Source organism: Microcaecilia unicolor, chromosome 5 (assembly GCF_901765095.1).
Source record: "Microcaecilia unicolor chromosome 5, aMicUni1.1, whole genome shotgun sequence".
Lineage (NCBI taxonomy): Eukaryota > Metazoa > Chordata > Amphibia > Gymnophiona > Siphonopidae > Microcaecilia > Microcaecilia unicolor.
In genome coordinates this window covers 353,061,025-353,082,390 of record NC_044035.1, presented here as the reverse complement: position 1 = coordinate 353,082,390, position 21,366 = coordinate 353,061,025, and positions in this window count along the sequence as shown.

Here is a 21,366-nt window from a genome sequence, read left to right as displayed (position 1 = left end):
TTCCCTGATCGCCCCTTTTATTCCTCGGTCATCTAGCGGTCCAACCGATTCTTTTGCCGGCTTCCTGCTTTTAATATACCTAAAATATTTTTTACTATGTGTTTTTTGCCTCCAACGCAATCTTTTTTTCAAAGTCCCTCTTAGACTTCCTTATCAGCGCTTTGCATTTGACTGCCATTCCTTATTATTTTCAGTTGGTTCCTTCTTACATTTCTGAAGGATTTTCTTTTAGCTCTAATAGCTTCCTTCACCCCACTTTTTTAACCGTGGGGGCTGTCGTTTGGTCTTCCGACCTCCTTTTTTAATAGTCATAATGTGCTTGTTCAACACTTAAGAGTCTATTTACTAAAATATGATAAGGTTTGCAGTTATCCAGTGTTAAATTGCAAAACCTCTTTGTTAACTACTGGAAGCATTCCCAGCCTCTTCCCATCGAGTTAGTGCAGAGGAAATGTCCTTACCACACTAATGGCATTGCAAACAATGCGATGTAGTTAGCTATACCTATACAGGGGATGTTAACTGCACTGCATTATCTGCAATGTTAACATGCAGTGACCACTTCTACGTTCTATTCACACCCATTCTCCATCCATCTGCAACTCCATTCCACGTTAGCTGTTCCTGCAAAAATTAAGGTGTGGTAAATGGTGTTGGCATTAATTGTTAGCACATGCTAGGGTGCTGTTTAATATATGGGTTCCTTGGGATAGGAAGGACAGTTGCCATTGGTTATTCTCTTTTAGAATTGAGAACAGAGCGGTTAGAGTAGGGGAATGATTTATCCACTCCTTGGTCTTTAATTTGTGGAGTACTGCAAGGCTCAATTTTATCTCCTCTGTTAGTTGATTTATTTTTAAAACTAATTAGTAAATCGACTTGGAGGAAAGGATTGCATTTTATGCATGCACAAATGATTTTTCAGCTGGGTACAACCGGGGAGACATAAGAAATTGTTTGGATTGACTGTCATTCCTTTCGGAATGGATAATTATGAATTGTTGAATCAGGAATGACAGACATATTGGGGGGACATTCTATAAGGTATTCCAGTCATTTATGAGCATAAATGGTCACTTATTTGCATAAATGACCTCTTATAGAACACCGACTAGCAGTAAAGTACACGCCATGTGCTGCTGCGGCTAGGAAAGCAAATAGAATGTTGGGTATTATTAGGAAAGGTATGGAAAACAGGTGTGAGGATGTTATAATGCCGTTGTATCGCTCCATGGTGCGACCGCACCTTGAGTATTGTGTTCAATTCTGGTCGCCGCATCTCAAGAAAGATATAGTGGAATTGGAAAAGGTGCAGCGAAGGGCGACGAAAATGATAGCAGAAATGGGACGACTTCCCTATGAAGAAAGACTAAGGAGGCTAGGGCTTTTCAGCTTGGAGAAGAGACGGCTGAGGGGAGACATGATAGAGGTATATAAAATAATGAGTGGAGCGGAACAGGTGGATGTGAAGCGTCTGTTCACGCTTTTCCAAAAATACTAGGACTAGGGGACATGCGATGAAACTACAGTGTAGTAAATTTAAAACAATCGGAGAAAAATGTTCTTCTTCACCCAACGCATAATTAAACTCTGGAATTCGTTGCCGGAGAATGTGGGTGAAGGGGTTAGCTTGGCAGAGCTACTAAATGGACTTGGAAAAATCCACAATTTCAGGAATAACATGTATGAGAATGTTTGTACGTTTTGGGAAGCTGCCAGGTGCCCTGACTGGATGGGCCGCTGTCGGGGACAGGATGCTGGGCTTGATGGCCTTTGGTCTTTTCCCAGTATGGCATTACTTATGTACTTATGGTATATACTTGCGGTGGGCATACACATGAGCAGAGTTTTGGTGAAGCATGAGCCAAGTGCACAGGTACTCGTATAATTTGTAGAATTCCATCATTTACACGTGTTTGTGCTAGCCACCTAGGCACAGGTTTCACACCAGCTATAGCGTTGGCATAAGCGATCATGCCTAATGTATGTTTATTGTTTATTGAGACTTTTTATACCTCCTGGAAATGGCAATGGATGTGCAGGTGGTCTATAATTTAAAAATAAAACAACTAAGAAAAGAACTCCAAAAACTGGATAGAAAAGAGGACAAGAGGGGACCACAAAAGTGGAGGAACATTCAATCCCTACGTAAGAACAATCAAGCAAACAAAAGGAGTAGGGTAGGCTGGCTCTTTCCAAAAAACCGAGGGAGACGTATGTGCAGTTTTAAGAAGCCATCAAGCGACTCGACACAGCTGCTGTGTTTCACCAGCCCTAAGCGCCTGCTTCAGGAGTCTTGTGATGCTCTAAGGTATTGTACTAAGGTAAAGCTATGGTACAAAAAGACAAGCTCGAAAAAACAAATGTCATATTCCAAGAGTCGATAGCGATACTTCCAAAGGCTACCGCAGCAGTCCTGAACGGAGGTTTGGGAGCTCCTGCCTACCGAGACAAAAGCTGAGATGTCAGCAAGTTATGAGAAGTACTCTGAGACGTACTGTCAAGACGGCCTTGTCCTATGGACTCTCCGAGTAAAAATGTCTTCTGAAGTTGGTGCAGTCTATTAAATTGGCCCTTTGTAAGCTTCAGCAATTCACGACGATTTCCTGCTCTTGCAGGACCAGCTGCATTTGTCTTGATCTAAGTTTCTCATATCATTAATGTTACATGGTCGCATTGCTGTTTCCCTTGACTAGAATATCATGTAAGTAATGTTCATATGACAGAAACTATTTTCACAATAAGCTCATTAAAATCTGCTGAAAAGCACCACAGGTTCTAAAAACCTGTCACAGGTAGTCCTGCCCATCATGTCAACATTCGTCATTTCTAGGAGCACATTAAAACTGAGGGGCCCCTTTTACTAAGCTGCGTAAGCGTCTACGTGCGCCAACGCATGCCAAAATGGAAGTTTACCGCCCGACTAAAGCGTGGGCTCTTGCGGTAATTTTATTTTTGGCGAGCGTCCGAGTAAATATTTTTTTCTTTTCAGAAGTGCCTAATGGACATGGGCCCAGTGGCCTTTGACGTGCGTAGGTCATTACTGCCCGGATTCTTTACCGCTAGGTCAATGGCTGGGCATAAGGTCTCAGACCCAACATGGACGCGTGGCAATTTTGATTTTGCCGCACGTCCATTTTCGGCTTAAAAAAGGCCTTTTTTTACAGGCGTGCTGAAAATGGATCGGCGGGGCGTCCAAAGCCCGTGCCTACACTACCGCAAGCCATTTTTCAGCGTGCCTTTGTAAAAGGACCCCTGAGTTCCCTGGGCCACTATCAGAAATAATACTTTATGGTGTTTTGGGATAGAAAACCAGTTCTGTCTTCCTCTCCCTCCTGACACTGAGCTGAAACAGCACTCACAAAGTTTTTCAGGTTAAAGAAGTTGAGCTGTCAGGATGATGGATAATATTTGTCTTCCCAATGTCAACTGAAGTCCCTGGGCTTTTCTGCACTTTGCAAGCACTGTACCGAAGGCAGGCAAAGGCGCTTTTGTTCCTCTTAATTCTCAGGATCAGGTTTTCAGCACTGAAAAGGGGACCATAAGGAAGGGAGGAGGGAGCAAGACAAGAGGCTTATTTTACGTACGGTATCTTTCGCTTTTTTAAGGCTGGATATGTTGGTTAATAGCCAACGCCCCAGGCAAGATGGGAAAAAGTCAATAGGTAGGGGAAGAAGAATGCAAGACAAATGAGGCTGAAGAAAATGAAGAAGAGATACAGACAAGGAGACAATAAAACTGGAGAAAAAGAGTAATTGCTAGGAAGGAGAGGGGAAAGAAAGAGTCAGAGGTGGAAAGAGACAGAGAAAGTCCCTGGGGAGTGTGAGACATACGAAGCACCAAGATGGTCCAAAGAGGTGAAAACTGTTCCTTTATTGATCGATGTATATACAGGTGCAAAAATACTGTCCCAAGAGCATTTACAAATTCATTCTAGATGGGTTCACAAACTCAAATACAGTCCAAGAGAACCTCACAAACTCAACACAGGCCACGTTTCGTCTTGTCAGCCTTCATCAGGAGTTCACTGCGAGTTAGACACAGAGCTTAAATCTTAAGGGTCGAGGATTCAGCAATTGTTGGGGTTTTTCTTACTTCATATTTTGGGCAAAAGACGCTCGTTATAGGGTGATGCACAGCTGATCGAGGTTTTTACTTGTTCTTGATATTTGGAATCAGCTCAAATCAGCAGTGAACTGATGAAGGCTGATAAGCCGAAACGCGTCCTTTGTTGAGTTTGCGAGGTTCTCTTGGACCATACTTGAGTTTGTGAATCCATCTACAGTGAGCTTGTAAATCCTCTTGGGACAATATTTTTGTATCTGTAGACACAGCGATTAATAAAGGAATAGTTTTTCACCACTTTAGACCATCTTCCTTCCACTTTTGAGGTTTTGCTTGCGCTGTGTGTGGAAGTCTTGGTTTTCCCATGGTTTTTGGCTTACAGGAATTTGCCCCCCTATGCAACGGACCTTCTCCAGTCACTTTATAAGGTTGGATCACAGCCTCGGCGTATTTTTTAAATCGCTGTCACTTGCGGACACAACTGTGTGCGTTTAGATAAAGGTGTCTCTATTGGCCCCTGATTGGGCAAAACACGGCCTGTGTTGGGCTTTTTATGTTAGATCACCTATTTTACAATAAATTTTAGTTTTATCTATACTGATCTGCTTTTGTCTGTTTTCACCTTTCTCAAGTAAACCACAGTATACCATTGATGGTCAGACCCAGAGCCTCATGGGGGCTGTTTTTATCAGAGAGACAGAGTAGAGGAAGGAAGGTCCAGAGTATGGGATGTATGCTGCTCCTGTGGCATTCCTCACAGACTCTGAATCGGCCTGGCTGTTCACGCTATGCTGGCACAGTGAGTGCACCATGGGAGTGTCTGAGACTGGTCACAGGTGGTTAAGAGAGAGCCAGTAATTCAATGAGTTTTGTGAGCCAATGATTAATATATATTCTAAAGCTTCTTTCAGGCTGCAGTTAGTTTATGAGCAAGGTGTTTCACCTACAGAAGGCTCCATTCAAAAGAGCCTGAAGCGTTTCCCCAAGGGTCCACGGCCCACATCATACTCAGGCAGCTCAAGCGTATCTTTGCCTCTGAATGTACAACAGCTCTTTCTTCAGTCTAGGAACCTGCCGCAGAGGTGCTCAGGCCATCACGACACGGGAAGCATAAGCTGCATAATTTACTTAATACCGTGTTTCCCCGAAAATAAGACACTGTCTTATATTAATTTTTGCCCCCCCCCCCCCAAAATGTGCTAGGTCTTATTTTTCGGGGAAACATCGGGGTTGGATCGGGGTTGGCCCACCAGCCCTCCGTCGCTCCCGGAACTAACCTTAAATGCCTCCTTTCACCTTCGCAGCAAGCAGCAGCAGGGCAGGCCACTCCTTCCTTCCGTGTCCCGCCCTCGCCTGATGTAACGTCCACGAGGGCAGGGCATGGAAGGAAGGAGAGGTCTGCCCTGCTGCTGCTTGCTGCGAAGGTGAAAGGAGGCATTTAAGGTTAGTTCCGGGAGCGACGGAGGGTGGTTGGGGGGGGGGGCCGGCGACCTCAGGTGGGGGGGGGGCGGCCCGGGGGCGGCCTTGTCCGGCTCTCGGCGGCCCTGCTTTCAAACAAAAATTTGCTAGGTCTTACTTTGGGGGAGGCCTTATATCTACCAATTCAGGAAAACCTCTATTAGGTCTTATTTTCAGGGGATGTCTTACTTTCGGGGAACAGGGTAACAACTAAGCAGGGGGGGCAGATCCCATCTACTAGTACTTGAACTCTCACGTTTCTCTACGGCCTATCCATGCGAGAAAACGAGATTTCTCAAAGGTGAAGACCGTGGAAGAGACCAAGGTCATGGCTATCACCTCTCTGTGCCAGCCACATTTCCGTGCCTTCGAGAGGGGATAGGGAGAAGTTTACCAACCCCCGGGACAGAATTTGAACCCACAGCCTGTAGAAATGAGAGGCATTCGTTACATGTGGTCATCTTGGGAGCAAGCAGCCATAGTTTGCTCTGGGTATGACAGTGAAGGAACACTGTAGGGTTTCAGATAACCTTCAGTTGAAAGAGTATTACTACCGTAAAATATGTAAAAATTAGGGGATGAAGGTAATCCCCTTTTCAGAATTCATTTCATTTTTTTAATCTTTAAAATTAGGAAATCTTCGAAAATTCAGAGCCATTGTTTTGCTTCCAAATATTCTGAGAGCATTGGAATAGACAGAGGAGTTTCAACTGCTCTGCCTTAAAATGTAACTGCGACCTTTTGATATCTAAGTACAGCGAAAAAAACCTGAGCATTCGGGAGATTTAAATAAACCAGCCAAGACGACAGAAAGAACCAGCAAAAAGAGAGGAAGGATGATGGTGTCTCTTGTTCTGGTGCCAGAAAGAGACCGACCACCACTGATAGTCGGCAGAATGACGTCTGACATCTGCTGGCTAACTAGTCACTCAGGCCCTCATGATCCAAAGCCCCATGCTGTTCCAAACAGCGCTCTAAAAATAGCGCTGGAACAGCGCAGGGCTTTACTGCATCGATGATCAGAGATAATGCATGCAAATTTAAGCAGCGCAATTATCTGATTCCCTTACATGGTTTGTAGCCCCGCCCAGCGTATCCCAGGATGCAATGGGGGGGGCTGGGCGCCGCCATTTTGCGGTGTCGTCCACTGGAAGAGGAGGGAGGCAAGCTGCGTCCCTCCTCCAACTAAAGGTAGGGGGGGCCGGCAGGGGGGTTGTCACTACTTCGACTCATGCAGGACCACCAGGGATTGGTATGAAACAGGAGGGGGGGGGGAGTTGGAGTGGACCTCCAGCCCCCCCCCCCCCCCGTTGCTCGCTGGGTGGGAGGGTAGGAGAGGGTTTAGCCGCTGCCGGCAGCCACTTGACATTTTCTGGGAGTTTGGGGGGCTGGAGACCACCGGATCTCCAGTCCTTGAACATGGGGGATGGGTGGGATCGTCGGGGGACCGGAGGTCCACCGGACCTCCAGCCCCATTCGCGTTTGCTTTTGGGGGGGAACGGGGGCCTGCCAGCATGCAACTGCATGCTGGACAGGGCTCACCATTTCTCCCCAATGATTGGCGTAAACCCTAACGCCAGCTCGGAGCTGGCGTAGAGTTTGCCGCGGCCAGCGACCCAATCTTTGGCGCGCTGGATGCTGATCATTGGGGATGAATGCGTTAAGCGCTGATTAGCATGCATTGTGCTTGACTGCTTAAATATTTTAAATTTAAATTTGCCGCGGCCAGCGACCCAATCTTTGGCGCGCTGGATGCTGATCATTGGGGATGAATGCGTTAAGCGCTGATTAGCATGCATTTGCATGCTACTTGCGCTACGAGTCCTCGAGTGCGTTGATTCAGCGTTCGAGGGCTCTGATCATGGGTCGGCAGCAAACTCAGGCGCTAGTTTGGCGTTAACAGCCTCTAGCGCCGGAGTTTGCTTTTGATCATGAGGGCCTCAGCCGCACAGCCCAGTTCTCTTACTCCAATCTCCATCTCTCTATTGCTGAGTTAGACAGGAAATGTAACACCAACCAGCAGATTAATGCAGAGAAATAAAACATTCCATTCTAATTGTAAATAGAACCATCCTAAAGAGTGAGATTTTTCAGTCAACATGCCACTGTTCCCTCTTAGCTAAGAGGGCGTCCTTCACCTATAGTCTTGCCAGTAGAGGGTGCTATTTCACTATTATATTTTCAATATTGAGAGACAGCCAAGCTCCGAAACTCACCTGCCTCTCCCTAGCAATTGAAAGCACAATATTGAAGCACTGCCTCCTACTGGCAGCTATGTATTTGGAGGACTCCTGCTCATCTTAGAGGGAACAGGGTATAAATCTAGAAAATAAGTGCAAGTTTAGAGGATCTGGGAGGGAGAGAGACGCTGGACCTGAGGTGTGGAGGAGGAGAGAGATTTTGTCTAGACCCAGGAGGGTGCCCCTGTCACCTCTGCCTAAGACCAGCCCGGAGCAAGTACCTCAGCTCATACCTGCAGCAATAGTGAGACACACAGCAGTAGCAGCATGAGTAAAACAGTAGGGTGTGGGCACTTTAGTCAGCAGCTCATTTGTCAAAAGTCACACTGTAGGCAGGTCCTTTGTCAGGGGGCTCATTTCTTGGACCCTATGTTGTTGAGGCTTTTTTTGTCAGGTTTTTTTTTTCTTTGGTGAGGCTATTTTGTATTCAGGCTGATTCGTCAGGGTTATTTTGATCTGTTACCGTCTGTTCACCAAGAATTCCAACCACCTCCAGCTTCATCTTTGCTTCAAGGTGACCCAATCATCACTGTTCTCTTGGGTAGAACTAGGGTTACCATATTTTGTCCCCCAAAAAGGAGGACACATGCCCGCCCCCACCACCATCCGCCCCACCCCCTTCCACGCCCTGTCCCCTTTCACGCCCTTGCTCCGCCCCTGTCCACATTTTTCCCCTCCCCCCCATCACACACCCCCCGTCACCCCCCCTCCCCTTACCTACTACTACTGCCTGGTGGTCTAGTGACTATCTTCGGGGCAGGAAAGAGCCCCCTCTTTCCTGCCGGAGCGCTGCCTTGCATGCATCCTTCCTGTGGTGATCTCGGTGCCGATTCAAAATGGCCGCCGACAGTTGAAGTCTCGCGAGGTCACTTCAACTCTGGGCAGCCAATTTTGAATCGGCACCAAGATCACCAACAGGAAGGATGCATGCAGGGCAGCACTCCGGGCAGAAAGAGGGGCTCTTTCCTGCCCCGAATGCGAAAGAGGTCACTAGACCACCAGGGCAGTAGTAACTAAGGGAGGGGAGGCTAGCAATCTGCCCGTTTGTCCGGATTTCTGGACAAACGAGCAGATTGGCAAAACTCCCCCGGTTGCCCGGACATGTCCTCAAAAAGAGGACATGTCCGGGTAAATCCGGACATATGGTAACCCTAGGTAGAACCCAGTAACCAGTTCTATAAACACAGGGAACTCCACTGAACAGAAAAATTCAAGATGCGATAAGTACATAAGTAATGCCATACTGGGAAAAGACCAAAGGTCCATCGAGCCCAGCATCCTGTCCCCGACAGCGGCCAATCCAGGTCAAGGGCACCTGGCAAGCTACCCAAACGTACAACATTTTATACAAGTTATTCCCGAAATTGTAGATGATCTAATGTTTATATGCCGAGATTCGCAATAGCAAAATCCTGTTTCCAGTTTTGCTGTTTCGTTTGGTTTACTGAGGAATCGTCATTTACGTCTCGCCTTCCGCTTTTACTTTTTACTGCAAACATCAGATGTAACCGAGTAAAGTAGCAAAAATTGGGGATATTATTACTTCAGTAAAAGTAAAAAATGTTTCCTGTACTTCTTTACATGTAAAAGGTCTTATGCCCCACTCACAAACACTCACCTTGGTTTTCTCCAGAACTTCGAATCCTTAAATGCGAAGGACGGAAACTAGAAAAGAGATGGCGGATATCTAGCCTGGGTGAAAACAGGCTAAACTGTAGAAAGCATGCCACAAAGTATCACCAAGCCTTAACAGCAACCAAAAAAACAATATTTCTCTCAATGCATTGAGCAGGCTGCCAATTCAACCAAGCAGCTGTTCAGTATAGTAAACAGCCTACTGCAACCCCCACAACAGAACCAGCCTGCCCAGTCTAAACTGAACTGCAATGATTTTGCTGCATACTTTGCCAACAAAATTAAAAGTCTCCACCAGGATTTACAGGCAATCCCACCCAGCCTCCAGTCACTTAACCAGGAGTGCACAAACTAGCCCCTCCTGACAGAGACATATGGAACACTTTTAACCCCAGGGCCGGTCAAATCCGGTAAGCGGGGTAAGCGCCGCAGGGGGGCGCCTGCCTTCAAGGGCTTCCGCTGCGGCGCTGTGCTTCCATACCACGCCGCCCTTGGTGCTTTAAATCTTTAATTTACTCCGTTCCAGCAGCCGCGTCATATGAAAGCCTTGCCCCGTCTCTAGCTTCCCTCCTATCGTAAGTTCGTTCTTGCAGTCCCCGCCCTCGAGGAAATGACGTCAGAAGAAGGCGGAACACTGAGCGAAGGGAAGACTAGTAGAGACGTCGGGAGCGCCGCCTCCTTCACTGACGCTGCGCCTTCGCTGCCGGACGTGAGGTAAATTTAAAAGGGATCTTTGTTGGGAGGGAGAAGAGGGCGGGCAGTTGGGACATGGGAGCGGGAGGGCGAGGTAAGCAGGTGCGCTTCTGCCTTGCTTACCTCGCTTACCGTGTTGCACGACCCTGGTACTGCTAGATTTCTCAGCAGCTTTTGACACTGTGGATCATGATATCATGCTAGCACGACTGGCAGAAACAGCTATCAATGGAATAGTACTTGTGTGGTTCAGATCCTATCTATCAGACAGGCAATAATCCATAATATTTGGCAGCACCTTTTTGACACAATGGGAAATGACCACAAGGATCGATACTGTCACCTATTCTGTTCAATATCTACCTCAAGCCACTTTCCGAGCTGATTAGGTCAATAGACACTCAGTTCTATATCTAAATGGATGATGTGCAGCTACTCGTACCCATTGAACTTGACTTACCTACAGCCCTAAATAAACTGATTACCTCTCTAACATCAATTCAAGAATGGGCTAAGCACAACAAACTTTGCCTGAACCCAAGTAAACCGAGCTTTCTCTGGGTCCCTAACACAAGTGGATACATACCTGACATCAAAATCTCTCTTGAGAAGTACAAACGCCCCCTCAAATCACAAGTCAGGAACCTTGGAATACAGTTAGATTCAACGCTTACTCTGATTCCTCAGATCCAAACAACCTTCAAGAGCTGTGTCTACTATTTATGACTACTACGCTGCCTCTCTCCATACATTGAGAAGGTAAATCTTATCCCAGTTGTGCATGCCATGATAACATCAAGACTGGATTACTGCAATGCACTATACAATGGTCTGACTACAAAGGGCCTGCACCAGCTCCAGTTGATTCAGAATGCTGCAGCAAGACTAATAGAAGGTTGCAAGCGCGACGAGACCATATCACACCATTTTTGCAAAAACTTCATTGGGTACCAGTACAATACAGGGCTAAATTTAAAAGTCTATGTCTGATCTTCAAGACCCTTAAAGGAAATGGTCCCCAGTACATGAAGAACAGGATGACCCTCTACACACCTCCAAGGAAACTAAGGTCTTCCCAAGGGGTATCCCTAACCACATCCTCTCCAAAAGACATTACACGATACGATACCCGCAAGTGAGCCTTCTCCGGAGTAGCCCCACACACTCTGGAATGCATTCCCTGAAAGGTTCCACCTAACACAAGACTACCTCTACTTCAGGAAGCAGGTGAAAGCTTGGCTCTTCAACAGTGGCGTAGGAAGGGGGGGGGGGCGGTGGGGCGGTCCGCCCCGGGTGCATGCCGCTGGGGGGTGTCGGCGCCTTGCTGGTTCCTTGCTCTCCTCTGCCCCAGAACCTGTTCCGGGGCAGAGAGAGCAGGGAACCAGCGAGGCGCCGACACCCCCCAGTGGCGTGCACTCGGCGGATTGGCTCTCCCGCCCGCCCCTCACCGCCTTCCAGGTATGTTCTCGGGGGGGGGGGGGTTGCGCTCCGGAGGGGGGAGGGTGTGCCGTGCTGCTCCCGGGGGGGGGGGGGGCGCAGTGGCGACCTGCCCCGGGTGTCAGCTGCCCTCGCGATGCCACTGCTCTTCAACCAGGCCTTTAATGGAAGAAGTAACTAACCTCTTAAGTCTCTCTCAAACACACAAGGAGTGACAAGGGTTGCACATACTGCAGCGGGACATGTTTATCTACTCCTACCATAGCTGAGATAACATTAATCATCTCCCTGACCTCATGTGCAACTTTCTTTAAATTAGTCACCTTATTTTCTAACTCCTCTTACTCTCTTATCTATCTATACCCTATGCTGTCTATTAAAATGTTCTAATACATATTGTGTTGACATTGTAAGTAGTATACTATGCCATACTTTGTATTGTTATTTGAATATTTTCACTGGTCTAATTGTATATTGCTTATGTTTGATTTATTCTTACTGTACACCGCCTTGAGTGAATTCCTTTAAAACGATGGTATATAAATCCTAATAAATAAACATTCACGCTCAGATTGTAGAAGATTAGCAGTTATGCATGTCAGTGTTATGACCTAGTTGGGTGCTCATGGGTATTCTACAATCTTATTGTGCAAATGCAAGGGGATATTCATATGGGTGGGGCATAGGCAGAACATGGAGTCTCCCAAATTTACACACGTATGTTATAGAAGGGCGTGTCAAAGTTCAGCATGTATGCCTGCCATAGACATGGTGTAAGGCACGCCAGGCACAGGCAGCTCCTTGTGACTCTGGGCAAGTCACTTAACCCTCCATTGCCCCATGTAAGCCACATTGAGCCTGCCATGAGTGGGAAAGCGCAGGGTACAAATGTAACAAAAATAAACTAGATACTATTGGAGATTCTACATGGAATGTTGCTACTATTGGAGATTCTACATGGAATGTTGCTATTCCACTAGCAACATTCCATGTAGAAGCCTGCGCGGCCACATTGGTGATCTGCAAGGGCCGACTTCTACATGGAATGTTGGAATAGCAACATTCCATGTAGAATCTCAAATAGTAGCAACAGTGGAGGAGTGGCCTAGTGGTTAGGGTGGTGGACTTTGGTCCTGAGGAACTGAGTTCAATTCCCACTTCAGGCACAGGCAGCTCCTTGTGACTCTGGGCAAGTCACTTAACTCTCCATTGCCCCACGTAAGCCACAATGAGCCTGCCATGAGTGGGAAAGCATGGGGTACAAATGTAAGAAAAATTAAAAACAAATTAAGTGGGCATGCCTAAATGTTGGTATCCTGACCTGACTTTTGGCACCCAGGTCACTGTATACATTATATACAGGTACATTCTCTGTCCCTAGAGGGGACTGCTGATAAAAAAAAATCTCTTAGCAGTGTATAGTTTAAAATAGAATATGAATGAAGTTATGAATGCAGTGTGGGAAATTAAGACAAATAAGTGCCTCTAGATGAGAGATATGATCTGAATAAAGTTCAGTAGCCAAACAGAAATTATAAATTATCAAGGCAACCCCACCACCCCACCAAGAGGACCAAGAAAGAGTGAAATCAGAATAACTAGATGGAAGACATTGAGCGAGGATGGTATCCTCCCCATTGCTCAACTACGTCTTGGTGAGGCACAGGATGGCTGAAGGGGAAGATGGAGGAGATCTAAAATTGCGGATGTTTTGGACTTTATGGACCTACAGTTTAATAAATGAATGGGTATGTGGGAGTTATTAGTGGAGGGGGAGGTACGAGCATTGAACGAGTCATAGAACATGAAATTAAAGTAAGAGACTGAAGAGAAACTTGAAGGACAGTTTCTTGACTTTGTCTGGCTCAGATCCTGTGCTCATGGCTGATAGCAAGTAGTACATTCAATGTAGCTTCCAGAGGTTCGAAAAATAAAAAGGTGGGAAAATAAGCCAGGCTATCCAAAGAATGGAACCAAATTATCTTTTCTTAAAAAACAAAATTTAATAATCTTCAAACAATTAATAATGTAACAATAACACATTAAAATTGACTCGACACAACGTTGTGTTTCGGCCAAATGGCCTACATCAGGAGTCTTATTTGTCAAATTGAAATTAAATATAACACATCAAAGGAATCTCAAAACGCAGATAAAAGATTCCAAAGATCTACAGATGAGATCTTGAAAATGGTCTTAAAAAGACCGTTGCACAAGTGGACCATCTGTCGCAGTGATCTCAGCAGTTATAATAAGGGTAAAATTGAACTGCACGACAATTGTCGTGCAGTTCAATTTTACCCTTATTATAACTGCTGAGATCACTGCGACAGACGGTCCACGTTGTGTCGAGTCAATTTTAATGTGTTATTGTTACATTATTAATTGTTTGAAGATTATTAAATTTTGTTTTTTAAGAAAAGATAATTTGGTTCCATTCTTTGGATAGCCTGGCTTATTTTCCCACCTTTTTATTTTTCGTTTCACGCCTCATGGGATCTATTGAGTTCTCCACTTTTGTGGATTCTCTTTAGGCTTCCAGAGGTTCACCAGTTCTGTGTTCAAGGGATGTTCCCTGTGCTCATGGCTGAGAGTGAGCGCCTTCCAGAGGTTTGATTTTGATTTGATCTATAAAATCTTGATTAATCACCTTTCCTCAAAAAGATAACAAAGCTATGTACAAAGTCCATAAAATAATTTAAAAAAGCATAGAAGAATGCCAAATTTAAAAGTAAAAAGAAAGAACGAAAGGAATAGATGGAAAGTTAGAAGAAGGAGACTGCAGAGTTAGTGGATCCCTGGAAAGCCATCTGGTTCCAGCCGAACAAAAAAGTTTTTTTCAAAGACGTGTTTTCAGAAGTAGTTTAAATTTAGGATAGGGACTGCTCTAAGTGAATAGTGGAAGGGGGGGGGGGCGTTCCAAAGCAATGGGGCAAGACAGAAAAAGCACAAGATCAAGTAGATTCATAACGGGCTTCTTTCAGAGAGGGAATTCGTAGACGATTATCATTAAGAGGACAAAGGGCTCTAGTTGGAGTATAAGGGGAGAGAGGATAGGTAGGAAAGGATATAAGAATAGTGTATTTTATGGGTAAGAACCAAGATCTTATAGTAAATACGAGACATGATAAGTAACCAATGATATTGAAGAAGAGGGGTGATACGATTGAATCTAGTGACGCGACTAAGAATTCAAACTGCTGTATTTTGAATTGTCTGAAGATGAATAGAATGTTGTGGGAAACCTAAAGAGATAGCATTGCAAAAGTCAAGAGGGGCTATGAGACATGCATAAAGGAGTGTCATTTGAGAAGTATCGAGATAGGATCTGACACTTTTGAATTGAAGTAAAGAAAAGAAACAGGTTCTAGCTATGGACGAGATTTCTTGAGCAAAAAAAAGTTCTTGGCCAACCAAGGATGATTCCTAGGTATCTGAAGTGAGACACGAGTGAGATGGCAAAACTTGAAAATGCTGGGAAAAGTGATGGGGATGAGGGGGAACCAGTTATCCAGCATGTAGTAGTTTTGGTGGGGTTAAGAACAAGATGATTATTGGTCAACCGCGATTCTATGGCCACCAAAGCTGTGTTAAGATTAGTCAAGTCTGGGATTAGCAGATCTGTTCCAAAAAAGAAAAGGATATTGTTGGCATAATAAAAAGGAACGAATGCCAAGGTCCTGGATCAGAAAGTTCAGGGGTCTATGACAAATGGTAAATAAAAGTGGAGCCAAGACTGAGCTTTGAGGTACACCACAAGACATGAAGTAGGTGCCAGAAGATGAGTAAGCATGAGAAACATGAAAAGTGCAATTACTATGAAAAGAAGTAAACAGTACCAGAATTACCCAGAGTTCTGAGTCTGGATAAAAGAAGATAGTGGTCAACAAGATCAAATGTCGCAATAGGATCAAGTGAGACTAGGATAAATATATTACCAGAATCGAGAACTTTATGAAGATCGCTTAAAAGGACTGTGAGAACAATTTTGCAGCTATGGCCAGGGCGAAAACCAGATTGCTGTGGATGCAAGATATTGCAATCATCAACATGATCTAAGAGTTCCCTAAATTCATCCGGCGAAGGGTAACACGTTTGCTGTCCGCTGCCGGTGATAAACCTGAATAGTCAATGCTGGGCCGTTTCTGGCCACTAAAAGTTAACCGTTTATGTAGCTATTCAGTGCTAACCAGTTAATGTTTTAGCAGTCAAAGATAGGCTTGCTATTTAAGCGGCCTATTTTGACCGTTCAACATCTAACCAGCTATGTCATGCGATATAGCTGCTAACTGGAATATTCAGCAGGAGATAACCGGTTGCCTCCTGCTGAATATCCAGGGTTAGGCGGTTCAATGCTATTTAACCGGCCAGGAGCCATTCCTGGTCAGTTAATTAGTTTTGAATATCGGGGGATATGTGTTCTGTAATCTTAGATGTAATACAAAAGTTAGAATTGGGACGGTAACTAGATGCTTAATTCAGCATTTGGATTTGGTTGTTTTTTTTTCAGAATCGGTTCACCACCTCTGTGTTCAAGGGATGTTGTTGTGCACATGGCTGACAGTGAGCAGCTTCCAGAGTCTCACCATGTCTGTGTTCAAGGGATGTATGTCACGACCATAGCCATGTCCCCCGTGTCCCAGTTCACCTTTCCTTCCAGTGGTCAGGCTCTGCGGCTTCTCCAGTCTGACTCCCTGGTACTACGTTCCTCCTGCAACCGATGCCTCTGTTGCCTGTTTTCCCTGTTCTCCAAGCCTCATTCCAGAGATTATCCAAGCCTCACTCTGATGGTCCAGCATTCTAGCCTCATTCAAGAAACTATCCAAGTCTTACTCTGATGTCCCAGTATATTAGCCTCTCTCTGATGCCCTTGCTGTGTTCTTCAGTGCATTCCAAGCCTCATTCCAGGGTACCAGAGGTTGTGATATGATTAATGAGGGCCTTTATAAGGAACCGTGGACTCTCGTGCATTGCATTCCAACAAGGTTTCCTTGCCTAGTAGTGCGTGCCTGGTCTTGTTTTCTCCTATTTGGATTTGACCTGCTTTTCCTGACCTCAGCTTCAGTTCTAGCCTTGCTTGCTTTCAGCTCCAGTTCCAACCCTGCCTGTCTTCAGCTCCAGTTCCAGCCCTAGCTTGTCTCGAGCTCCAGCCCTGTCTTGCCTGGTTCTGTCTTAGTGCTCTTTCCTGCACGGGTGGTTCACCTGCTGCTAGTCGGTCTCACCTTCCCTGAGAACCTGTGGCAATGTTCGCTGTTCTCATGGCTGACAGTGGTTCACCACCTCAGTGTGCAGGGGATATTCTCTGTGCTACTGGCTGCCCTCTCACTGCCTGTCTCTTGGTGTGTTCATAGACTGCTCCGTGTGATTCTCCTGTTTCAGAGTAGATGGCGGTAATGAGGTTCTCCTGAAGACCCTGTAATGAAAGGACTTCCTTCCACTGACATTGCTGAATTATAGACTGTTCTTGCCTTCAGCTTTGCAGTCACACCTGCAGAAAAGACCTATAAGAGGTATGCATTTTTTTTCTTTCTTTCATTGCATTTACTTGGAATGAATAAAACAGAAACATATCGGGCCAATGTCCTTCCCACTAAAAAAAAAAAAAAAAAATTAAGTGGCACTGGTGCCCTTAAAATTTAAAAACTGAAGTCCCCTAGGCCTCTCCCCACTACCAGGGGGTCCCATAAGTCCAAAAGGTGCAGGGGCAATCTCCAGTCACTCCTGTCCTGTCAGACTGATATTTCAAAATTATGTCAGTAGACTAGGGCCTTTTTTGCACAGAGGTAAAATGATTGTTAATTTAGTAAAACAAACACAGATTTTCCTACACGCTGACACGGAGAGAGATTATTCCCAACGGCATCCAGTTAAACACATTTTCTGGAAGTTTCTCTGCTCTGTAACCAATGCCTGCCAGGAAGGTGTCAGCACTGCCTATGCTTACAATGTTGAAGAAGTTGAGAAAGTGCCCGACAGTATCCAGAACGCTTTGAGGTGAGGTTAAAATCCAGACAGTTTCCACATTCAGACATGGGAATGGAGTCTGTAGCTCGGTTTGTTCCATAGTGAACATTCCCTTCGTAAGTTTTTGCAGTGTGGAGGAGTAGCCTAGTGGTTAGTGCAGTGGACTTTGATCCTGGGGACTGAGTTTGATTCCCACTGCAGCTCCTTGTGACTCTGGGCAAGTCACTTAACCCTCCATTGTCCCAAGTATAAATAAGTACCTGTATATACTATGTAAACCACTTTGAATGTAGCTGCAAAAACCACAGAAAGGCAGTATATCAAGTGCCATTAACAAGATTCCATTCACAATCTCAAAGAGTAGCAACATTCCATGTAGAACCCCAAAGAATAGCAAGATTCCGGAATCCCAAGGAGTGGAAGAGTAGCCTAGTGGTTGCCACTATTTGAGATTCTACATGGAATGTTGCTATTGGAGGAGTAGCCTAGTGGTTAGTGCAGCGGACTTTGATCCTGGGGAACTGGGTTCAATTCCCACTGCAGCTCCTTGTGACTCTGGGCAAGTCACTTAACCCTTCATTGCCCCTGGTACAAAATAAGTACCTGAATATATGTAAACCGCTTTGAATGTAGTTGCAAAAACCACAGAAAGGCAGTATATCAAGTCTCATTAACAAGATTCCATTCACAATCTCAAAGAGTAGCAACATTCCATGTAGAACCCCAAAGAATAGCAAGATTCTGGAATCCCAAGGAGTGGAAGAGTAGCCTAGTGGTTGCTACTATTTGAGATTCTACATAGAATGTTGCTAGTGCAGGAGTAGCCTAGTGGTTAGTGCAACAGACTTTGATCCTGGGGAACTGGGTTCAATTCCTATTATAGCTCCTTGGGACTCTGCACAAGTCACTTAACCCTCCATTGCCCAAGGTACAAATAAGTAACTGTATATACTATGTAAACCACTTTGAATGTAGTTGCAAAAACCACAGAAAGGTGGTATCTTCCGTCCCATTTCCGTTTCCCATCCCCCAGCAAGTCCAGATCTCAGTTTGATCAGCATTCACCTACCCAGCCAGGCCACTTATCTTCCCCTGAAGGAACTCCGGATCCACTGTATTCCCAGACTGAGAGGGCAACTGTTAAGGATTTGGCAGGACAAGCTCACGATTCATGTTAAAAAGACCATTTCCATTTTGACATATGGGATCATTTCATTCAGTTGAACCCACATGAAGGAGACACCATGACAGGTCTCTTATCCCCACCACTCCTGTTCCACAATCTGAATTTCACACTGCTCCTTGAGGCAAGGGAACTGATGCTTTTGCAATCCCTCGAATCCACAGGTACTCCGAAACCCTTTCTCCCTTGCTCTCTGCTAGGGCCTGATGCTCCAAGGGTGAAGTGATTCTGACTGGCTTCACTTCAGGGCCAGCATCCAAGAAGGCAAATGTCAACTGAAGGAGGAAGCACATGCCAGTACAACTGCTTCCAGAAGTCAAGCCAAGTTCCTAGAAATCTCTCAAGACACTTTTCATGATATCACGGAACTCACAGGGTCCAGCTTTTAAGGTATGAAACACAATCGTGCTTATTGTATTGTATGGTACCAAATGCATTATCCTCCGCAATAATCAGGGAGACACCACGTGTCGTAAAAGTTAGTCCTATAAAAATAGCTACCCTGTTTCCCCGAAATAAGACATCCCCTGAAAGTAAGACCTAGCAAAGTTTTTGTTTGGCCCCGATGGGACATGGACACAGAAACCTTAATTTTTTTCGGCTGCAAACCCAAAGACGAAATAACATAAAAGAAATGCAAGAAACAAGACTGAGGTGGAAAATCTATCGTCCAGCGGACTCCTACCATCCTCCTTCACGCTTTTGTGAAGATCAACTACCGGTAAGTGAGCCCGGAAAGAAAAGAAACATCCCCCTTGCAGAAATAATAAAAGGAAAGAAATGAGTAACCGAGCCCTTTTGGCGCTGCTCTATCGCCCAAGGGCTAAGTCAGACTAGAAGGATGGAAAGTGTAGCAAATGTACAGGAGGAGCGCATAAAGCTACTATAGAATTTGTTTTAATGTTTGTAATACGGTAGGGATGATCCTGCGCCCTAAGCCCTCTCACAACCTCCCGAGACCCCCAGCCAGAGCAGCCCGGCCCCACATTCATTACCTTCCCTAGTTTCATACCCCTCCTCCATTCCCAGCCCGGCCAGGGCGGCTCTGCTCCGCTCGAGTCCTGCGGTCACTGTAAGCCACGGCCTACTCATGCAGGATACCGCCCCCACACTTCAATACTGTTCCCGACTGCCACAGTCTCCCTACTACTCCCGAATAAGACATCCCCTGAAAATAAGACCTAGCGCATCTTGGGAGCAAAAATTAATATAAGACACTGTCTTATTTTCGGGGAAACACGGTAGCTACAGTTATCCGCTCCTGTCACAGAACTGTAAACAGTGTTTTGTTTTATTTCTTCAAAAATTATTCTAGAAAGCTGCTATTTACATCTGGACATTCACAACCCCAAGGGGATGTGGTGGGGGCTTGTACATAAGTATTGCCATACTGGGACAGACCAAAGGTCCATCAAGTCCAGCATCCTGTTTTCAACAGTGGCCAATCCAGGTCACAAGTAGCTGGCAAGATCCCAAAAAAAGTACAAAACATTTTATGCTGCTTATTCCCAGAAATAAGCAGTGGGTTTCCCCCAAGTCCATTTTAATAATGGTCTCTGGACTTTTCCTTAGGAAGCCATCCAAACGGCTTTTTAAACTCCGCTAAGCTAACCGCCTTTGCCACATTTCTGGCAACAAATTGCAGAGTTTAATTACACATTAAGTGAAGAAAACTTTCCTCCGATTCATTTTAAATTTACTACACTGTAGCTTCATCGCATGCCCCCTTGTCCTAGTATTTTTGGAAAGCGTAAACAGACGCTCCACATCGACCCGTTCCATTCCACTCATTATCTTATAGACCTCTATCCTATCTCCCCTCAGCCGCCTTTTCTCCAAGTTGAAGAGCCCCAGCCTCTTCAGCCTATCCTGATAGGGAAGTCGTCCCATCCCCTGTGTCATCTTTGTCGCCCTTCTCTGCACCTTTTCCAATTCCACTATACCTTTCTTGAGGTGCGGCGACCATTTTTTCGATGTTACATTTGTAAAGTGGCTGCTCCCACTTTGTGTTCCGGCAAATCCATCTGCACTCCTGCCATGTCTTTAGATATATTTTCCAAAACGCTCCATGTTCAGCGTGATCTGGACACCTGAAGTCCAATCTCGACCTAAAATTGTCACATCTACTCATTCTCTGTACAAAACTGGAAAATTAGTGTCGGCTCCAATTCCATAAATATAATCCGAAGCTCCGACTTCCTGCAGTCCCGAGAAGCACATAGAGCTAGTGAATTACTACACAGCAAATGATGTCATTACGTTTATAATACAGCTGCTCGGCACATCTGCCTCTGGGTATAAACAAGACAGGGCGAGAGGCAAGACAGGGCAGCACAGAGGAATCGTGGAGGTGGCATTTTTCAGCATTAGTGTTAAAACAGCGATGAGGAATCGCTTCTAGAACCTGTCGGCACCTGGTGAACATCTGGAACTGGCAGGCCGGTGAGTCCTAATCCCAGTGACACATCTTTTGAATGGAAGTTTGGCCCTGTGAGTGCCTGTGGGCCTGAGAGTGACCGATACTCTTTCAGTGCACTTTCCAGAAGTTCACCCCCTCTGTGTTAAAGGGATTTTCACTGCAGATGGGAGGAGGAGTGAACTTAGTCAGAAAATTCTTGAACTTCTGGGCTTTAAAATTTGATCTAGAACTTTACCTCATATAGGGGTACTTTTTACAAAGGAGTAGCCTAG